This window comes from Macrotis lagotis, chromosome 2 (genome assembly GCF_037893015.1).
Source record: "Macrotis lagotis isolate mMagLag1 chromosome 2, bilby.v1.9.chrom.fasta, whole genome shotgun sequence".
NCBI classification, from domain to species: domain Eukaryota; kingdom Metazoa; phylum Chordata; class Mammalia; order Peramelemorphia; family Peramelidae; genus Macrotis; species Macrotis lagotis.
The window spans coordinates 236,026,590-236,044,823 of record NC_133659.1 but is presented as its reverse complement, the minus strand read 5'-3'; the positions used below and the strand labels follow the sequence as shown (position 1 = coordinate 236,044,823).

Sequence of the window (18,234 nt, the reverse complement as noted above, 5' to 3'; positions counted from 1 at the left end):
TTTTATCTAATTTTTTTTATAAATTCACAGTTAAAGAATCACAAAGCTATTTTGATCCTAGTTTCCTGCTATCCATGACAGCCTTCATTAGTTTTCATTTTATATTTTTTAAGTTTCATTTATAAAATACCAGTGGCTCACCCAGAGAAACAAACAAATCAGAGACAAAAAAAAACCAACTGATGCTATATAAGATGTATCATTTCTCCTTTTTAGCACTTCTTTGATTCTTAGTATGAAAAACTGGAATTGAACAAAATATTTCCTTTTGTGTTATAAAAAAAATTGAATTGGTACTTAGAGGACTTACAAATAGATACCAATTCTGTTAATTACCAATAATTATATGATCTTCATTGGCAAATGATGTGGTTGTACTATAGGTTATTCAAAGGATATTTTAGCTGTTGTTCCTGTGACTGCTTTGAGATTTTTGTTTTTTCTTTTTTAAAAGTATAGGATAGGGGCGGCTAGATGGCGTAGTGGATAAAGCACCGGCCTTGGAGTCAAGAGTACCTGGGTTCAAATCCGGTCTCATACACTTAATAATTACCTAGCTGTGTGGCCTTGGGCAAGCTACTTAACCCCATTTGCCTTGCAAAAATCTAAAAAAACAAAAACAAAAAAAATGTATAGGATAGAGCAGTATGAAATAAATAAAAAATAATCAAACAGTGATGTAGTCGTATTGGTTTACAAAAACCTTTATTTTTCCACTAAGACTGGTGGTTTGCATTTGAGAATTTTTCATTCTGTTTGTTTCAGATGTAACTTTAAATATCTTTGATTTGGGAGAGAAAGAAATAGTTAGTTTCTATGACTCTAGTTCAATGTTTTACCTATTATATAAGCTTAGTTTTATTTTTTAAATTATTTTTACTTAATAGACACATTTCTTTTAAAGATGATTCTGCCGTGTGTTCCCCTCTGAACTTTGCTTTTCTGTGATTTTTGTAAAAGAAAAAAATTCTTCAGTGTATCTATCTCTTTACTTTTTTTGTATCAGTCTTATTCTCCCTCCCCCATTTAAAACAAAATTCAAAAATCAGCTTTGCATCAATGATATGTATTCAAACAAAAGAATTCCTCACATAGCTATGACAGAAAATGTATATAATATTTTGTACCAGTTTTGCAGAGGTGAGTATCTGTAGTTTGCTTGGTGCATTGATTAGCAATCTTAAGTGTTCTAAATTTTTTTCTTTACATTTTTGCTATTGTATAAATTGTTCTCTTGATTCTACTGATTTCAGTTTCTGTCAGTTCCTACATTTTGAAATTTCTCTGAATAGATTCTTTCCATTATTTCTTGTAGCATAGAATCATTATATTATATTCTCAAATGTGAAATCCTCTTTCAGAGCTTTTCACAATCTAGCTCTCTTCTACTTTCAAGTCTTCATACTCTGTCCCTTGCCCTCCCCTCCCCCTCCACTCCCCAAACTGTTTGATCTAATGACATTGGTCTCCTTGCTCTTCTTTGACCAAGACTCCATGCCTTTTTATTTTTTTGTCCCTAGACCCTGGAATGCTGTCCTTCCTTGTCTTTGCCTCCTGGACTCCTTCAGGTTCCAGCTAAAATCCTCTCTTCTGCAAGAAACCTTTCTAAAACCCTCAATTCTACTGTCTTCTCTCTGTTAATTATTTCCCATTTATCCTGTATATAGCTTATTTCTTGATAGTTGTTTGTATGTTGTCTCCCCCATTAAACTAAAAGTTCCTTGAGAGTATGGACTATCTATTGCTTTTCTTTATATCCCTAGTGCCTTTCACACTGCCAGACACTTGGTAGTCTCTTAATAGTCTCTTAATATGTGCATATTGGCTGACTATTAATATAGCATATTTTTTTCATTTCTCAGTTGATGGATATATTCCTAGTTGTGAGGGAAAATGTTGTTATGTTCTCAACTTTTAGTTCACCCGTATTTCCAACATCCGTATCATCCTCAACTCTTCACTAGCATTTATTTCACATATCCAATCCCATGCCAAGTTTACTCAATTCTACATTTACACCTTCTGTGACTTTGATGTCCCCTTCTATCCACTCACATAGCCCTTAGCCTTTTCTTCTCATACCTGGACTGCTGCAATAGACATTTGCTTCTTTCTGCCCCAATTCTCTCTCCATTCAATCATGAGTTGCTAAAGTGATTTTTCTCCTTATTTGAAGGTCCCACCATGTCACTTCCCTGCCCTGCAAACTTCAGGGGCTCCTTATCATTTTGGGGATTAAGATTAATAGTCTGATTTTAAGATTAATAGTCTGATTTTAAAAGCTTTCACAGTTTCCCCCTTACTATCTTTCCAGTGTCCTTTCTCTTTAGCCCGCTCCTTGTTCTTAGTGCCCCAGTGATAATGTCCTTGGACTCAACACTCATCTTCACTGGCTATTCTTGAATGTTCTGCTTCCTCACCTTTACCTCCCAGCTTTCTTGTATTTCTTTAATCTTCAACTCAAATCTAACTTTTCTGGAAGGTCTTGTCTGATTCCTATTCTTTTGTATTTCTGATTATAATTGCTTTTAAGTGGTTTTATTATGTTACAATGTAATGTTTGTGTGTTGTTACAATAACTCCCATCCTCTTCCTTCCCTATTAGAATGTGAATTCCTCAGGGGTAGGGACCATGTTTTTGCCTTTCACTGTATCACCAGTCCTTTTGCACTTCTTAGCATTGCTAAGTACAAAATAAATGCTTGTTGACTGATGTGCCTAGTATGAGGTCTGTCTGTTGCCTCAAGGAAGTGGTGGCTATATCTAGCCCTGCCAGCAATTGTCATTTGGCTTTTTTGACAACTTTACTAGTTTGATAAAGATGAAGTGGAGCCTCATCATTCTCTGGACTTTTTGTTATTAGATTTGATACTTTTTTTTCCCTATAAAGTTGATGATAGCTTGGAGATCTTCCCTTAAGAACTGCCTTATCAGGGCAGCTTGGTGGTGCAGTGGATAGAGCACTGGACCTGGATTCAGGAGGACCTGAGTTCAAATTTGACCTTAGACACTTAATACTTGCTTAGCTGTGTGACCTTGGGCAAATCACTTAACCCTATTGCCTTGCCAAAAAAAAAAACCTGCCTTATCTCTCTTAATCAATCATTTGTCAGATCTTATCCATTATACTTAAATAAGATCTTTTTGAATCTATTTTCTTTCTCATCACATAGGTTTAGGTTCTAATAACCTTTCACTTGGACTATTACAATCATATTTCAATTGGTTTTTCTGCATCAGATCTCTTGCTTATCTTTGACATTCTCCAATTCAAATTCTAATAACTATTTTGATTATAGAATCTACTATTATTTAATTTTTATCTCAGCTGTGTTAAATTTCTAGTTTATCTAATTGTATATGATTATGAGTATTAGCAGTATATATACAAAGGCAACTAGGTGATGCAATGGACAAAGCACTGAACTTGAAAACAAGAGGACCTGAGTTCAAATGTGACCTCAGACACTTGACACTTAGTAGCTGTGTGACTTTGAACAAGTCACTTAACCCTTATTACCTGGCATCCAGGGCAATCTCTAGTTGTCCTAATTCATATCTGGATACTGGACCAAGATGGCTCCAGAGAAGAAAGTGAGGCTGGTGACTTTGTATAGCACCCTCTCACTCAAATCCAATTCATTTGTATGTCATGACATCACCTCTCTGATGTCAGTCTTCTTCGAGAATGAAGGACAAACAACAAACAATATTTTTATTAATTTTATTGATAGTGATATGTGATCAATAAGGTTTGGCAATCGTTACTCTAGATCACTATTTCATTCTCCTGTGAAACGATATTGATGATGATTAGTAGCTTTAGTAAGGAGACATCAATAAAGAATATAAGGAAGCCATTGGTTAATAGGAAGTGACTGGGATGGAGGGTGGAGAATGGAGTGTTGCTTAGATTTTCCTTCTCCCCAATCCAATTAATATCAGTAGTTGATTTTTCCTTTAATTTTATGTGTCCTGGCTAAAATAATATCCTGCAATTCTCAATAGTTACATATTCCATTGCATATATGTATATGGATATAAATGTACATGCAGGAATCAGGAAAGGGAGAAAGGGAAGTGTGATGCAATTATGTGGGGAAAAACATAGAAAGTAAATGTTTTTTTCCAATTTATATGGTTTTGTATATTTGAAAGTGTGAAGATTTAGTTTAAGTTCAGCTTACGTAGTTGTTACCTTGAAAGTTGAAAAACTTGAACATGACAGTTACTTTTTTAAAATTAAAAAAATTTGTTTTGATCTTTCACCCCCAAAAAGAACATTTATATATATATATATATATATATACATACATACATACATACACACACACATATATCAGAGCACAAAAAAGATTATATTTATACTTAGTACTACTTGACTTTTAAAGTACATAGCAGAGTCTTTCAGTTTGCCCTGCTTATCTGTATTCCCTTATGATTCTACTTGAATGACCTTTATAATAGAATCACTAATTCGACTCACTTCATTCCTCTTCATTCCCTTGCCACCAACACTAAAGACTGAAAGGAAAAATAAAGCAAAATTCTTGTAATAAATATGATAATAAAGCAAAATTAATGTAGCCAATGTCTATGTTTAGTATTTATCTTTTGGGACTTTTTTATGCAACATAGAAATATCTGGAGTAATGGCTGGTAATTGACTTTGTCAGAATTCTTAAATCTTTCAGATTTGTTTACAGTGTTGCTGTTCTTTTAAAAATTTATTCTCTTGATTCTACTTACTTCACCCTGCATACTTCCCAGAATACTCTGAAATTGTCTTTTTCAAAATGTTAATTGGTACAAGAGCATTTATTTAAATCCAGAAAATTAATTTGTTTATTCATTCCCCAGTTTATTGGCCTACTCTTTCATTCTACTTTTATTTTTTCTTTTTCACCTTTTAATTTCTTCTTGCAAATCAAATAATTTGTTTGAAGTTCTTCTCTTCCCAGTTAATCCTCCTTTTAACTTCCTATTTCCTCTACAACAAACTGTATGTGTATGTGTATTTGCATTTCTCTTTCATAATTTGGAATATTTTTTCATATGGTTGTAGATAGCTTGGAATTCTATTGGAAATATTTTTTTCTTGAATGATTTAGTCTTATAAATTTCATTATTTTTAGGAAAAGTCAATTTATTCTTGAGCTTTCTAGTGTTTTAAAATAAATAGGTTATTTGGTTTTGTCAAAAACAGTTTTGTATTCATTGATATAATAATGATTTTATTAATTACTCATAGGTGTTATTATATTTTAATCTTCCTTAGCATGAACCACCCTGCATTCCTAGTATATAATAACTAGGTCATAATGTTCAGTGTTTCAAATAATCGTAGAACATATTTTTAGTGTATTATTTAAAATTTTGTAATGTATTTTCATTAGAACTATACTTCTGAAATTTTCTTTTTCTATTTTTTCTCCCCCCCCCCCGTTTAGGTATAATAATCATATATTTTGTCAATGAGGTGGTTTGAAAAGAGTTTGAAAGTCTTATGTGATACTGAAACTAATTATTCCTTGATTAAAAGCATTCACTTATACATCTAACAGATTGTGGATTTTTTTCACAGGGAGTTAATTTGTGACTTATTAAATTTCTTTTTCTGATTTTTATGCGTGTGTATATATGTATATATGTGTGTGTGTCTGTGTACATATACAATCACATTTATACACACAAAACCAATAACCGAGAAAAATATAAATTTTAAATATATAATTTAAGAAGATTATACATATGCACACACATGTATGTCTGCTTCCAAGGTTAAAAACAACATAGAACATCTCAGTTCCTCTAATTTAACCTTCTTTATGCTTTGAAGGCATTAGGTTCCAAGACATATTTTTTCTTTTCCCCAATAGAATTCATCTTCACATAGTTCTTTCCAATTGAACAAATAGATTTACCTTTCTATGAAGATTGGAAAAGGAGGAAGGGGATTGAATATGAGCAACTTTGGGGGTGGCTAGGTGGTACAGTGGATAAAACACTGGCCCTGGAGTCAGGAGTACCTGAGTTCAAATGCGGCCTCAGACATTTAATAATTACCAAGCTGTGTGGCCTTGGGCGAGCCACTTAACTCCATTTGCCTTGCAAAAACCTAAAAAAAAATATATAAGCAACTTTAAAAGTCAGACAGATTTTATATTTAGTCCCTAAGTTCATTAAATTAAAATCCTTAAAGTTTATTAAATCACTTTGGTTATCTTTTATAGAGTAATGGTTGGTCTGTTGTGGAGAGAGACTAGAGATAAGGAGACTAGTCAGAAGGCTAGTATAATAAACCAGAGAGAAGGAAAGAGAGGTAGAGACCCACAGAAAAAGAGAAAGACTTACACACACAGACACACACACACACACACATACACACACAAACACACAAACATAGATCAAGAAAGAGCTAGGTTGTAAGCCTAGGTAACTAGAATGATAGTGTTTCCCTAGGTAGTAATAAGGGAGCAAGAGTGGGGACAACTAAATGATGTAGTGGAGAGAGTGCCAGAAGACAACTTTCTGAGTTCAAATCTGGTCTTAGATGCTTACCAGCTGTGTGACCTGGACAAATCACTTAACCTGTTTGTCTCAGTTCCTCATCTGTAATATGAGCTGGAAAAGGAAATGAAAACCACTTTCAGTATATTTACTAAGAGAAAATTCATGGAATCATGAAGACATGACTGAAATTTCTCAACAAGGATTTTTGGAAAAAATAATGAATTCACTATGAAATGTCCAGTTTTGGTTGTCTCATAAACACTAGAAATGGCAGCGTAGATGGAGGTCAGGAGAAATTTTCTGATTAGATAAGTAGTTCTGAGAATTATCTGATGATGAAAATGGAATCCACTGGAGCTGATGCAATAAATAAATAAATGAAGAAATAGAAATGAAGAAGGAGAAGAGAAAGATAGAACCTAGGGGATATTCAACCAGTAAACACAATTAAACTGCTCATAAGTGGAAAGCCCTGTGCTTAGTGTTAAAGTTTAAAAAAATAAAAGGCAAAAAACAGTCCTTACCCTAGAAAGAATTAAGGGGAATGAAAGGATGATTCCACCTTCTTTAGAAGTGGGATTTTAGGGGCAGCTAGGTGGTACAGTGAATAGAGCACTGGCCCTGGAGTCAGGAGAACCTGAGTTCAAATCTGGCCTCAGACACTTAATAATTACTTAGCTGTGTGGCCTTGGACAAGTCACTTAACTATTGTCTTGCAGAAACTGAAAAAAAAGTAGGATTTTAGCTGGAATTAAAGGAAGCCAAAAGGTACAGATGAGGAGGGGGAGCATTCCAGACAAGAGAATTAGCCAGAGAACATTAGCTGAGAAATAGAGGATTTTATTTGAAAACAACAAGGAGGCCAAGAGTATTGGGGGTGGGGGGTTAATAGGACAAAGTGGGGGAGGTATAGATTATAATGGACTTTAAAAGGTAACTAGAAGATTTTGTATTTAATCCTGGAGGTGATAGGGAAATTTTAGGGTTGGGATGACATGGTCCTATATGTCCTTTAAGAAAATTACTTTGAGAGATGAGTGGAGGATTGACTGTAGCAGGGGGTACCACCAGCAGACTATTGCAATAGTGCCATGGCCTGTTCTAAGGTGGTGGCACTGTCAGAGGAGAGAACTGCATGTCAAAGAGATATTACAGAGAGGTGAATGCCAAGACTTGATCACTGATTGAATATAGAGGGTAAAAATGAAACCTATGATGTTGGGCTGAGTATCTAGAAAGATGGTAATAATCCTTTGTTATATGAAGTGAATCAGTTGAGGAAGCATAACTTTGGGGTGCTTGATGAAATATCATTATGAGTTTTGAAGTCTCTTTTTAAAAGGACAGGGACTGGAGAAGAAAGATTGAGCCAGGAACTGAACATGTGGAGGAAGGAAAGGAAGTGTGCTGAAGGTCTATAGCCAACAGCTACTAGAATTTTTATGGGTAGGTAGAGATGGGTGGAGTAAAACTTAAAGGAGGAGAAATTACTGAGTGATGGTAGGGGGAGAACTCAGAAGTTCTCAGAAGAACTCAACTCAGCAGATGGTATTGGGGATAGTGAGTATTCCACCTCCTCCATCTCAACTAGTGACTTTATGGGAATGAATAAAAATGAAGCTGTTTTTGGAAAGGATGGTATATAGTCTTTATCGTCAGGAGGGAATCAGCTGTCAGTAAGAATCAGTAGAAAGGAATGAGAAAGGAAAGGATTTGAGATGAAGGCACTTTATTGCCTATGAAGCAGACATTCCACAGAGTACAGTGGAAGGGTTTAGTACATTTGTGGTGGGAGGGTTGAGGAGAATAAGAATAAGGGTGCAAGCAGCAGGAAATGGGGTATGGGATTCAGAATATTTATGACTGAGGAGTCTGTTAATTGTGATAAATTTTCATTATTCATAAATCCATGATGTTCATAAATCCTCATAAGTAAGAGGAGTTAATAAGAATGGGATTTAAAAAAATAAGGATGGGATTTGAACCCTTGTGTGCAGAGAGCACAATGGATTAACAATCCATCATCTTAACCACTTGGTCACCTCATCTTAGGGACAGCTAGGTGGTGCATCAGATAGATTATTGGATCTAGGATCAGGAAGACCTGAGTTCAAATGCAACCTGAGATACTTGTGTCTTACTCGCTATATGACTTTGGGCAAGTCGCTTAACCTTTACTGCCCTACATCCAGGGCCATCTCCAGTCTCACTGATTCATATCTTACCTCTGGACCCAGATGACTCTGGAGGAGAAAGTGAGACTGATATCTTGGCACAGCATCCCCTTACTGAAATCCAATTCGTTTGCTTGTCAAAGCATAACTTCCCTGGTGTCATGGTCTTCTTTGAGAATGAAGGACAGACATCATTGTTCATGTGTGTTTGCCTTCAGGGTTGTCTTCTCATGGCCTGAGGTAGTTCAGTCAAGGGAGCAAATACTTGAAGCTGAAGAAATGGTATTTCTTCCCTTCCTTATGTCAAGAGTCCAGACAGGAGACAATGTAATTGCCTTTCTTCACTACCCTGGAAGGGTTAAAACCTGGTGTTCTATGAAATAGTATTTCTCCTTTTCTTACAGAAAATTAGACACCAGGTAAGAAACGTGATGGAAGGGAACAGTGTCACCTGCCCTTACCATAAAAGTAGGAGATTGGCACAATAGGATATTCTCTCTTTACCTCAAAAGCAAGATTCGGGGGGGGGGGTTTATGAAATGGCTTTTCCCTCTTCCCATGGAGGCTGGAATCCAAGCAGGAGATACAGCCTCAAGGAATGCCAGCCTCTCTCCCTCACCACAAAATTAGCAATAATGGATTAAATGAAGATTCAGTAAAGCATTTTGAGAATGATTTGACATTTTGAGAATGATTTAGACATCATTGACAAGTTGATAGTTAGGAAGAGAAGGAGGAAGAAAAAACTGTCATAAAAACCTAGAGAGAAGAGAGTATCAAGAAGAGAATGATCTTCAGTGTTGGAGGCTACAATTAGGCTAAACAACATCATGCTTGAGCTGAGACCATTTGGCCTTTCTCGAGATCAAAAGATATGGCTTCATAGAGGTCACTGATAACATTGTGGAGAGTAGGTGAATGCTAATGTCTGAAGACAGAAAGTAGAAAGTGAGAGGGTTAGTTGTTCCAGAGAGCTCAGTGCCATGGTTTGTTGGTCTGCAATGGGACATTGGAGAGTTGGAATTCAGATTGAAGGATATGGGAATAAGGGAGATTGCAGTGTGGAGCAGGGAATGCAGTTTATACAGTGATGGCCAGGTATTCAGAATCTCTGTAATGATAAAAATTGATCAAATGGAAGAAGACTAACCATTGAAGAGGAGTTCAGGCAGATATCAGGATGAAAGAAATCCATTGAGAGAAGAACCCTCATTTGATGTCCAAACCTTGCAACAGCTGGTGCTGTTGAGTCTTGGGATGCCCAGGAGACTCACCTCCCCACTCATGGGAGTAAGGTAATGTGAAGTGAATCTGGCCTGGGAATGGCTCTCTGAGTACTAGAGAAAGCCCTTGGTAAGGAGTGAAGCCCCAAACTTGAGGTCTGGAAATGATACAGGGCATGCTGAAGAAACTTGAGTGAGGAGACCACAGCCAAGTAGTGGATTTGGGCTGAGGGAGGGGCAAAGACTGAGGGCACAGCTGGGCAAAAATAGATTCCTAAAGTCCTGAGGTAAGTGAAGAGGCTAGTGTTAATGGCAGGTGAAATAGAATTCCTTGGAAAGTCCCATTCAACAAGAAAGTAGTCACAGGTACCTGAATAAGGGGATGCAGCACTTCTTGGGATGTCTGTGGTAATCATTATGGGGATTCTGTTTTCAAATGAGGGTTAAGAGATGTCCTGACTCTTTTGTTGTTGTTTAGTCTTTGTTGTTGTTGTTTTCAGTTGTGTCTGATTCTTCTTGACCTCATTTGATATTTTCTTGGCAGATACTAAAGTACTAATTTTACTGCCTTCCTTTTATATAGAATGTAGGCCTGACTCTGACCTTTAGCCTTCAATCCTAACCCCGGATGAAAGTATGAAAACAAAGTATGCTGTTTTTGTTCAGTTGTTTGTTAGAATAGAGAATAAAATTCTATTTAGCAAATATTTAAAAGATATTTTTCCCTCTCCTTGCATTCTGTTCATCTCTTACTGCTCATTTATGATGTTATAATTATTCTTTGGGAGTTGTTATGATTTGCTTCCCCTCAAAATACCTGGTATTTTTTAACTTAGTGAATTTCCCTAGGGGGAACTCCATACATTAATGAAATTAGAAATCTAAACAAAAATAAAATTTTTAAAAACGTTAATAAAGCATTTCCCTGAAATTGTCATTTAAGTGCTTTTGTGATCTTTTATAAAATCCACATCTTCCTAAATTTAGGCTTACTGGCTTTTATTTTCTCCCTTAAATATATACATATACATATATGTGTGTGTGTGTGTGTGTGTGTGTGTGTGTGTGTGTGTGTGTGTGTATATTATTTTCCAATTACTGAGCATTTATTTTTTCTCTTGTTTACCTCACTTCTCTGGGGGGAAAAAAAAGAAAATCAAATTCTTTGTAGCAAATTTGTATTTTAGTTAAGCAAGATGAATTCCCATATTAACTGTGTCCAAAAGTATGTTTCATTCTGTATATTTAATCCATTACTTCCTAGTCAAGAAATAAATAGCATTATCTGTCCTCTGGAATGGTCATTACATTGATTAGAGGCCTCAAACTTTTCTAGTTTTTTGGTTGTTGTTTGTGTAAAGTGATGGTATATTTTCCTTTTTCTGCTCAGTTCATTTTATATCATTTCATACATGTCATCCTAGCTTTCCCTGAAACCTTTTTCATTGTTTCTTATGGCACAGTTTATTCCTAAACTGCAATTTCTTCAGTTATTCTCCAGTTGCTAATTTGGTTACTGGTTATTTGTTATCACAAAAAGAACTGTCATTCTCTCTTCCTGTCTTTTTGTTTGTGTCTGAATCTCCTTTATCTCTTTGGAATACTGAGTTAGTAGTCTTATAACTAGTTCAAAGTGTATTACACAGTTTGGTAATTTTTGGTGACATAATTCCAAATTGTTTTTCATAATGACTTGAATACTTACTTGCTTATAGATAGATGAATGGAATAAACTTTTTCTTAACCTGCCATGTGCCAGAGGCCTTATGCTAAGTGCTTTACAAATTGTATATCATTTGATTCTTATAGAATTAATTATGCCCCTTTTGTTGTTTAGAAAATAATTTTGTTTTTCACTGACACTGGTCATTGGAATTTTCATTCCTTATTTCAATTTTAATACACATTTCTTAGTTCAGGAACTACAACTGTACTAAAAACTAAATGAAGTCTATTGTTTATTTTTTGTTACATTTTCTACCATTTCTCCTACTGTTTTATTTGTTTCCTCCATTGTCCAAGTATTGGACTGTGTAAATCAAAGTCATTTGTGGGTTTGTTCAGTTGTGGATTACTATCTGGCATTTCCCCCCTCCCAACAACCACATACACACACACACACACACACACACACACACACACACACACACACACACACACACCTACCTTATTTTAAACCTGAGAGATCTTTTATAGAATTATTCATTTTAATCTACACCATGCTCTCAATAAGCAAGGAGTCCCTTCAGGTTACATTATGGTGCTTGGGTGGAGTAGTATGTGTAAGCTTATCCTGTCACACCCTGTGTAGGTAGTTTATAATTTGAGAACTGAAATGCTTGACCTGTCACAGACACATTTTATATTTTAGAAATAACATTCACAAGTTTCTCAGTTTTGTCAAGAAAAAACTCATAAAGATGGAGAGAGTAGACAGTAGAATTCAATTACCTTGATAGTTTCTAGAAATGCACAGGACATTCAGGAATAGCATAATGAACTGTTGGTATATGGAGACATGAGACTGTATTATATAAAAACTAATTATACTTCAGTCCTTTGATCTTTATAGATATTAAACTTTCTTGACATCTTGTGAGCATTCCTACTTTATTACTTATTGAGTGGGGTGGGAAGGGGAGCAGTGTGGTTTGTTATTCTGATTCAAAATTTCATCCCTAGAAAAATCTCTTTGGAAACTCCAGTAACTTGTCTATAACTTATAATCTTAGAGAGTTAGTTCTTTGGGCCACTGAGAAGGTAAGAGACTATTATTATAGTCACATATCCTGTAGGTGTTAGAGTAAAGAAAATACAGGTTTTCTTGACTGTCACTCTATTTTCTATACAACACTGCTACTAAGTACTGAGTTTATTTATTCTTTATGGTGAAGTTATCAACTTCCAAAAATGTTGATAAATACAGTTTTTATCTATACATTGAAGCTTAGTAACAATATTTCCTAGTTAATAATAAGTAATGTCAGAAACTTTTGTTGTATATGTTAAGTTCTGCTTCTCAGATATGTTTTTCTTTGAAGTTTCTTTGGACATTCTGTTTGTGTTCCTATTTCATGAATCAATACAAATGCCCTTTGTCAAAGCCCTTTTTTTTTCCTAGTCTAGTTTAACAGGTTTCTTAAGGTGGTTCACTTGTATTTCTCCCGCATTTATCTAGCTTCAAGCCCACAATTTTGTTGGCTAGAGTAGAGTGATGGGGACAAATCTTTGTAAATGAAAAATTTTAAGTTAATTAATAGAATTAGTGTAAATTAAATATATATATATATATATATATAAATATATATATAAACCATAGATTATTATAAACCATAGAGGATGGTATTGGCATATACCTCTAATTCCTTAGGTACATTTTCTTTTGATCATCAAATTAGGTACACCTTTCAAAAGAAAAATCCTCTTTGTTTAAAATAGATTATAAATTTTTAATTACAAACTTAGATGCACTAAACATGGTGGTAAATGACAATTCTCTAAAGTATAATTCTTCTTTCCCAAATTTTGAAATATTTATAGGGTCTCTGAAACCCCTCCCCAAATACAAAATTTGTTCACAAAATGAGAAGACAGCTGATAAAATCCAAGTAAAAGGTAATAATTAAATGGCAAAATTACAATTTGGAATAATTTACTGAGAAATTTCTTGTATCAGAGAGTATGAAATAGTTATTAGTTATCTGAAGTGTAAAATCTGCACTTTCAAAAACAACCTATATGCTAATTTAATTTCTTAAGACTTTTTTTTAAAGGGATTTAGTTTAGATTTCTCTGTTTAGCTGCTCAGGTATTTCACTTTCTTCCAAAAATTATAGATGTTTACTCTAAATTCAAATGTTTGAAATACCATCAGTGAATTAATAAAATCCTTAAGATTTATAATTTATTCTTGAGTTAAAACCATTTCTTTGCTCACCAAGCAGGAAGAGAAGGTGGGATAGGAAAATGAATAAGATTGCAAAAGAAATGTGACTGCTTTGATACTGAAAGTAAGGTTTAATATAGAAACAGTGAGATATATAATTCAAACATTTTTGTGCAGAGCAATTGCAAATTATTTTTAAAAAGATATTGTGAGAGTAGCCCCAAACCATTTACAGTATGCCAAAGAAAAATGTTCTTTTCTAAATGGTTATTGCTAAATAATGCTATAGTTGTTACTTGATAAATAGATTTCATCACCTGAAACTGTTTTGTAATCTTAGTTGATTTTGACTTCATTGTAAGCATCATGAAGTAAGTGCTTGGTGAATGACTCTGCTTTGGTATCTGCCCCTCCTACTGAGAGGGTGAATGCTGACTCTCATATTTTACTAATTCTTAGCCTAGCTCCTTGTTCATGCAGTACATGCAGAGTTGTGGGAGTGCATGTAACTTCACCTTCCCTGGGGTGGTGCGTGTTTGTGGTGAGAAAAAAAGAATGGCATGGATATTAATTCAACTGATACTTCTTTCTTCAGGGCAAGATTGTCCCGAAGAATAAGAAATATGAAGTATTGCTCAGAGCTATATCTTATTCTCTGTTTCTTTATATTACAGCTCCCATGAATAAAAATATAAAAAACTGTTTTTATATGAAAATTCAATAGGTATTTCTTGACTCAAAGTACCAGAACAGTGCTATTTTGTTCCCAAATGATTTTAATTTGATCAGTGTATGACATTTAAGAACTGTAAGTTTAATTTTTTCGATTTTATAATTTTAATCTATTTAATAACACAAGAGTATTTAATTCATAAAATACAGAAATATAGAAAACACGACGAAAGTTGTATTTTTTCTGTATTTTTTTTCCTACTTGTTGATAAGTTTTAGAAGATGTTGAATGAATTGTAAATTATTGACACAAGTGAAGTTAACAATGAAATTTGGATTTTTTTTTAAAAAGCTTGGAATAATGTAATTAGCATTTTTAGGATTGAAAAGTACTATAAAAAGCGAATCAGAAATGGGTGTGTGGGAACATATAGCAAGTGCAGTTCTTACTAAAATCAGGTGAAGTGAGTTTCTAACAAGTCAAGACATGTAGCTTCATTTGACTTTAACACAGACTATTCCTCTGTATTAGGAAATCCTGGTGAAGTATCATATAAATCTCTTCAGTGAAAGCAAAGTCTAAGCTTTAAACACGTTTCAGCTTATGCAGAGGTTGGTTTCTTGGCTTGTTTGTAGTATCACTGTTAATGTTCCCTCCTTTCAAATGCAAAATGAAAATGAATGACTCATTTACTAGTTTGGTTTTAAATTTTCACAGTAAATTTATAAGTAGAAATATACTGTTGAAAAAGACACCATTAAAGTTGACACATTGATATGAAACCAAAATTGTGAGATTTGTTATTCTTTACATAGCATTATATATTTAGAGACAGTTCAGTGTGATTGAGTTTGATGATAACAAAAAGCTCTTTTTAGATAGTTATGTGCCTAAATCAACTGTGTTGATTTAGTAATATTGTTAAATTTCTTGTAACAAACCTATTGTGTTCTAAAATATAAAATTTTATTTTATATCCATTTCTGTTCTTAAAGTAGAGACCAGCTTTTGAGACCAGCCATTGTTTTGCATAGAAACACAGAAAATTCTTCTTCCTAGCTGGCTTGGAATTAACATGAACATTAATCAAGAATTAGGGAAAAAACTCTCCATTTGGGTAATGGCAATTTTTTAAAATTTGCTGCTACTGTAAATTTAGTAAGATGATAATGCTGTCCTTGATTCTCAAAGAAGACCATGACATCTGGGAGGTGATGCCATGACAAGTGCATGAGATTTGAATCAGGGGGTGCAGTGCTAAGTCACCAACCTCACTTTCTCCACCAGAGCTGTCTGGGTCCAGTAACCATCAGATATGAATCATGGACATGGCCCTGAATGCAAGGCAATCAGGGCTAAGTGACTTGCCCAGGTCACACAGCTAATAAGTGTCTAAGGCTGGATTCAAACTCCTGACCTCCTAACTCCAAGGTTGGTACTCTATCCACTGCATCACCTAGCTGCCCTATTTAGCAAAATAGGGGATAAAATGATAAAATGATTCCACAAAAAAAGTAGACTTCAACATAAACAGCTTATATTAAGTAGTTTGGTCAGGATGAGAGTTCACAACTAATCTTTTTTGTTTTGTTTTGTTTTTGTGGGTTTTTTCCCCAAGGCAGTGGGGTTAAGTGGCTTGCCTAAGGCCACATAACTAGGTAATTATTAAGTGTCTGAGGTCCGATTTGAACTCAGGTACTCCTGACTCCAGGGCTGGTGCTCTATCCACTGTGCCACCTAGCTTCCCCCACACTAATCTTTACTCTTAATTTTTAAAGTGAAGATAATGTCTACATAATCTCCAAATTATATTTTGAGTTCTTCTAATGCTTTCTTTTAATTTACACATATGTAATAAATTATTTCTATTGGACTTTACTCAAAGAAATTTAAAGTTTGACATGAATATGAGATATCAGTTTGAATGCTTAAGCTAGTTACAGACCTCTTGCATGTCAGTCCTATGCGTTATCCAGGATAATCTGTCTTCTAAACTTCCACCACCTGATACGGTCTTTTATCACTAGATTGCAGTGGCCTGTTGGTTGATCTCCCTGCCTCAAGTCTCTCCCTACTCTATTTGGGTTCATCCTTCTTCCTTCTCTCCTGTGATTTGCTATGTTCTACCCAACTCTTTGTCATCCCATTTGGGACTTTCTTGATAAAGATACTAGATGGTTTTCCTTTTCTTTATCCAGGTCATTTTACAGATGAGGAAATGGAGGCAAGCAGGATTAAATTCATAGAGCTAATAAAGGTCTTGAGGCCAAATTTGAATTCAGGAAGACGTGTTAAACTGACTCTAGGCCTGGTAGTCTCTCTACTGAACTCCTAACTGCCCCGTGACTTGGATTAGCTTTTCATTAAAGGAGACACATCTGTCCCTGTACCTAGGACTTGAGGACTGTTCTGATGCAGCTTTCTGGTCAGCCACACACTCTGCAACTGACAAAGATGCCAATATCAGTGTTGCAGGACATGTAGGATGACAGATGCACTAATGCATTGTTATTGATGCTGTGAATTTTACAAAACAATTTGGAATTAGGCAAATAAAGAGACTAAAATGAGTTCATGCCTGTTGACCCAGAGATATAACCTGAGGAATAGTCAATAATAATAATAGTAGTAGTAGTCAATAAACGTTTATTAAGCAACCATGTGTAAGCATTGTGCTAAGATCTGGGGATCCAAAGAAAGACAGAAAACCATCCCTGAGCTAGAGGAACCCATAACATGCAAACAACTCTGTGCAAACAAACAAGTTATATATGGGATAAATAAGAAGTAATCAACAATGAGAAAGCACTAGACTTAAAACAGTTTAGGAAAGACTTCATGTAAAAGTAGGATTTTTTAGATGGGACTTGAAGGTTCAAGACAGAGAAGTCAGAAAAAACTTATGAGAAGGGAAGTGAAAACCAGTGAAAATGCCCAGAGTTGTTAGATGGAGTATCTTATTCAAGAAACAGCAAAGAGGCAAGTGTAAATAGGAAAAAAATGATAGCCCCTGCCCTCAAGGAAGTTATAATTGAATTTGAGAAGACAGTACACCAAAGAAAGCTGAAAAGTGGGGTGGGGTTCAGGAAGAAGTTCCCTACATGGTAGAAGAAATCCAAAATGAGTTCAGCTTGAGAAGCCAAAGAAGTTGAGAATGAGCAGGCACAAAATGAAGAGATGTGGAGATTTCTGTCCTTCCCTCCTTAAATGAAGGTTGAGGCTCCACCCTCCAATTAAGAGGTGTGGAAGGTTCTGATGTGGTGTGAAACCTGAGGCTAGTTTGATCTTAGATGTGGAGATTTCATAATGATGAATTTAAGGGGAGGAGTGAATCATGATAGGGAAGTTAAAGACAAATCTAAAATGAGTTGCAGCCTGAGAAGCTAGAGAAGTCTTAAATGAGTGCAGTTGTGTGGGAAATAAGACTATCTCTAATGTCATGGCAAGGAAGCCATTATTAAGTAGAAATTCACCAAAATATTTATAGCAGTCCTTGCTTTCAAGAAAAAGATCTTGCAAAAGAGTTAGGATTGTAAGGATTATGAGTTGGATTTTTTTTAGATTTTTTTTTTTTTTTGCAAGGCAAATGGGCTTAAGTGGCTTGCCAAAGGCCACACAGGTAATTAAGTGTCTGAGACTGGATTTGAACCCAGGTACTCCTGCCTCCAAGGCCGGTGCTTTATCCACTACGCCACCTAGCTGCCCTATGAGTTGGATTTTTCTGGAGATTTGTGTATCTTGGTATTAACTCCCCATGTAGAGAAA

At 35.1% G+C, this 18,234-nt stretch overlaps 1 protein-coding gene across 1 annotated transcript in view; it reads left to right on the top strand.

The window, feature by feature from the left end:
• The window catches only part of TBCD (tubulin folding cofactor D), a 401,955-nt gene that overhangs the window by 160,745 nt on the left and 222,976 nt on the right, over window positions 1-18,234 (top strand). The gene's annotated exons all lie outside the window — the stretch shown is intronic.